At 47.3% G+C, this 4,806-nt stretch overlaps 1 pseudogene across 1 annotated transcript; it reads right to left on the reverse strand.

The window, feature by feature from the left end:
- Nucleotides 1-406: 406 nt before the first annotated feature.
- Nucleotides 407-1,390, reverse strand: LOC108286680 (annotated as a pseudogene). The gene has a single exon (XR_001818021.2). The product of XR_001818021.2 is annotated as a heterogeneous nuclear ribonucleoprotein A1-like (transcript).
- Nucleotides 1,391-4,806: the final 3,416 nt, after the last annotated feature.

Below are 4,806 nucleotides of genomic sequence, written 5' to 3' on the forward strand. Positions count from 1 at the left end.
AAGGGAAAAAAAAAAAGGAAAAAAAGACATTTATTCAGCATCAAAAAAAAAAAAAGGAAAAAAAGACATTTATTCAGCATCACGATCAGACTATTACATTTAGCAATCAACAGCATGGGTGCAAATAAATAAATAAATACATAGAAAAAAAATCTACATTAAAACCCTTTGTTGGAATGCTTTACACTTTCCACAGAACAGAAGCTAAAATAACCTGTTATACAATTAGTCACAAATACAGTCCTCGAGTTTTTTGCCCATACACATGAGTATTTGTCTAAATCATGTCTTCTTTGTAGCAGCTAGGCCCTGCCACCACTGTGCTTGACTGAGTTCACAAATCTGTTGTAACCTGTAGCTTCCCTGTCACTTCTCTGGCTCTCCTCTCCTGCCTGCTAAACTTTGTTTCCTAATTAAAATCTTCTGCCATTGCCATAGCTACTGCTGCTACTGGAACCGCCATAGCCACCTTGGTTTTGTGGTTTGGCAAAGTATTGGCCGCCACCACCATAGGGGCCAGAGCTTCTGCCTCCAAAGTTTCCTCTCTTCATGGGTCCAAAATTTGAAGACTGATTGTTGTAACTGTGAAAATCATTATCGCTTCCACCACCTCCAAAATTGCCTCCATCGTTACCAAATCCATTACAGCCATCCCCACTGCCACCATATCCACCACCACCACGGCTGCCACCAAAGCCACCACGACCACTGAAGTTTCCTCCACGACCAAAGTTGTCATTCCCACCGAAACCACCTCCACGACCACCACCAAAGTTTCCAGAACCACTTCGACCTCTTTGGCTGGATGAAGCACTAGCCATCTCTTGCTTTGACAGGGCTTTCCTAACTTCACAGTTGTGGCCATTCACAGTATGGTATTTCTGAATGACAATCTTATCCATGGAGTCTTGATCGTCAAAGGTTACAAAGGCAAAGCCCCTTTTCTTGCCACTGCTTCGGTCAGTCATGATTTCAGTCACTTCAATTTTTTCATACTGTTCAAAATAATCTCTTAGGTGATGTTCTTCAGTGTCTTCTTTAATGCCACCAACGTATATTTTTTTCACAGTTAAGTGGGCACTTGGTCTTTGAGAATCTTCTCTTGAGACAGCTCTCTTTGGTTCCACAACTCTTCCATCCACTTTGTGTGGCCTTGCAGTCATGGCTGCATCCACTTCCTCCACAGTTGCATACTGATGAACCCAGAGACCCTGGAGCGCTTGGTGTTTGGATCTCTCATTACCAGACAGTCTGTGAGCGTTCCCCATTGCTCAAAATGGCTCCTCAGGCTCTCATCGGTTGTGTCAAAGCTCAACCCTCCAATAAAGAGCTTCCTCAGCTATTCTGGCTCTTTAGGAGACTCTGACTTAGACATGATCGCAGGGAGAAGACAGACTTTAACGATGCTTCTTCGGCAGCATCCACGGGCAGCAATTTTTGTATCTTTAGTAAAGACAAGGTTTCACTATGTTGGCCAGGCTGGTCTCAAACTCCTGACCTCAGGTGATCTGCCCACTTCAGTCTTCCAAAGTGCTGGGATTACAGGCGTGAACTACAGGAAGTCCTCTTAAAAGGTAATGGGGTGTCCTCCCCCTCTTAAGATGGTAAAGTGATGGCTGGAGTCCAAGCAGCCATCTTGGATCATGAGGTTCCTGGAAGCCAGAGCCACAGTGAAAAAAAGCCTAGGCTCCTGGAATTGTGGGGTGGCCAAAAAATCCTCTACTGACCACCCAATCTGAGAGAGAAATAAGCTTCCATCTCATTCAAGCCACTGTTACATGTTCTGTGGTTATCATTCGCTTGTCTGTTGTTATTTGTAGCCGACTCAACCCTGAGTGATACACGGGGGTTCTCCTCCTACTTCGCCATTAACCAGCTTTATTATTTATTTCTTTTTATTTTATTTATTTTATTTTTTGAAGGAAAGGGTGCGTGTTCTAGGCTGAGGGAAGGTCTATTTGTTTATTTCTTTTGAGACAGGGTCTGTGTCACCCAGCCTGGAGTGTAGTGGCTTGATCTCAGCTCACTGCAACCTCTGCCTCCCAGTTTCAAGCGATTCTCCCACTTCAACCTCCTGAGCAGCTGGGATTACAGGTGCATGCCACCATGGCCAGCTAATTTTTGTATTTTCAGTTGAGATGAGGTTTCACCATGTTGGCCAGGCTGGTCTCGGACTCCTGACATCAAGTGATCCGCCTGCCTCGGCCTCCCAGAGTGCTGGGATCACAGGCGTGAGCCACCGCACTTGGCCATCACTCACCAGCTGTTATAACTTCACTGCAGCCATTTCACCTGCTTGCGCCCCAGTTTTCACATCAGCAAAACAATGTGGGAATAAATTAGTAGAAATGAAGTAACTTTCTTGTTCTAAAATTCTGATTCCAATCAGTCTGAGACATAAGCTTTCCATAGCATGTATTCACAGGGTCATTCAGGTAGATGGAAGGCGAGCTGTGGTTGTCACGGAGATGCCCCAGGGACGTTGCCTAGTGACCGTTGTAGCAGAGAAGATGCTCAATGCCTGTCTGCTGAACAAACTGAAGGAACCTGTGCCAGTGCATAGTCAGAAAGCCACTCTCAGGTTTATCATCAATCGGAAGGGTGGCAGCCTTTGGACTGGCCAAAGTGAGCCATTGTTCTTGCCTCGGGAGCCAGGGGATGGAGTAAGGTAACTGTGGAAAGTGAAGGTTTCTTGCGCAAGAAATACAGAGATTGCTCAAACTAGACCACAGGCGTAAATGCCCAGAGGGGAGAGTTCCAGGACACCTTGAAAAATGGACCCTACAAGTATAGCCCAGCCAGTGCCTCCACTCCCAGCAGCTGGTGAGGCTCTCCTGATAGGGGGAGGGATGTCGCCCAGAAAGGGGTGAGGTTGCAGCTCAAGGGAAGGGTTTCTTTCCCCAGGTGGCTCTAGGCCCAGCGGGGCTGCCTCCGTCAACACGTGTCCTCTCTGTTTTGGGAGTTCTAGCTGCATTTTTATTTTATTTTATTTTTATTTTTTGAGACGAAGTCTCACGCTGTCGCCCAGGCTGGAGTGCAGTGGTGCAATCTCAGCTCACTGCAACCTCCGCCTCCCGAGTTCAAGCGATCCTCCTGCCTCAGCCTCCTGAGTAACTGGGATTACAGGGGTGCTGTAGCATACCCTGCTAATTGCTGTATTTTTTTCTAAGAATGTTTATTCAAGACTTGGCATGGCCAGGCGCTTACGCCTGTAATCTCAACACTTGGGAGGCTGAGGCGGGCAAATTGCTTGATCCTAGGAGTTGGGCAAATTGCTTGATCCTAGGAGTTCAAGACCAGCCTGAGCAACATGGCAAAACCCTGTCTCTACAAAAACACAGAAAAAAATAGTGGAGCACGGTGGCATGTACCTGTAGTCCCAGCTACTTGGGAGGCTGAGGTGGGAGGATCACCTGAACCCGGGAAGTCAGGGCTGCCGTGAGCTGTGATGCCGCCCCTGCACTCCAGCCTGAGTGACAGAGTGAGACCCTGTCTCAAAGAAAAAAAAGACTGCTATTTTCCCTTTCCATATGAGAACTGTGTGGAACTGTCAGAAACAAGACTTGGGGTTAAGAGTGCCAAGGAGATAGAAATGTCTCTTGTGTCTGTTTCTCTTTCTTTTCTTTAAAAATGTGTTTCCTTTCTTTTCTAGGGCAGGGCCCGTCCCCCAGTCTGCCTCCCCACTCTCAGCCCTGATCACCCACTGCACTATTTATAGTCCTCATGCAGGATCCCAGCAGAAAGGAGGGCAGGGCTGACAGCAGTCTACCCTGGGATTGCAGCTGATCCTCTGCGTCTGCAACATTGGAGCTGAGTTCTCCTGCAAGTGCCCCAAGTGCTCAGGGCGAAGGAGCTGCTGCTGCCTGCAAGGTCACGACCAGCACAGGGGGCCCCAGAACTTGGGGTTTCCAACGTTCTTTCTCTCCACAAATTCAGATCTCAAGGAGATTTTTTTTCAGACTCTGAGGCAATAGCTGCACAGGGAGAAGTCCCATCGCTCCTATTAATAGTAAGGAAGGTCCTGGAAGACACGCACGATGTTCTGAATCTCAGGAAGAAAGACAAAGTTAGCCGGGTGGTGGTTCCTCGGGAATCTGGTGTCTCTTTGCCCACTGAGGAAACTGAGGCCCAGAGAGATCTAGTGACCTGCTTAAGGACAAAGAGCATTCCAGACCACTCCGCAGTAAAAAGGAATAAATGATGGATACACGCAGCAACATGGATGAATTGCAAAATGGTCACACCGGGTGAAAGTATTCTACGGTTCCATTTATAAAACTTTTGGAAAATGCAAATCTAAAATCCCCTACAGGGACAGAAGGCAGATCAGTGCTTCTCTGGGGATGGGCTGGGGAAGAGGGGAGAATTCCAGGCAGGAAGGAGGAAAGCCTTTTGGATGGGAGCTATGGTCATGATTTTGACTGTGATGATGATTTCATGGGAACAGACAGATAGATAGATGCTTACAGAATTATATTCTTTAAACATTTTTGTATGTCAAATATATCTTAATAATGGGTTGGGCGAGGTGGCTCACACCTATAATCCCAGCACTTTGGGACGCAGAGGCAGAAGGATTGCTTGTGCTCAGGAGGTTGGGACCAGCCTGGAAACACAGTGAGACCCTATCACCACACAAAAAAAATTAAGTTAGCTAGGAAGCATGGTGGCATGCTTCTATATTCCCAGCTGCTTGGGAGGCTGAGGCAAGAGGATCACTTGAACCCAGGAGTTCAAGGTTACAGTGAGCTATGACCACACCACTGCACTCCAACCTGGGTGATAGAGCAAGACCCTGCCTCTAAA

Source organism: Cebus imitator, unplaced genomic scaffold (genome assembly GCF_001604975.1).
Source record: "Cebus imitator isolate Cc_AM_T3 unplaced genomic scaffold, Cebus_imitator-1.0 Scaffold15, whole genome shotgun sequence".
NCBI classification, from domain to species: domain Eukaryota; kingdom Metazoa; phylum Chordata; class Mammalia; order Primates; family Cebidae; genus Cebus; species Cebus imitator.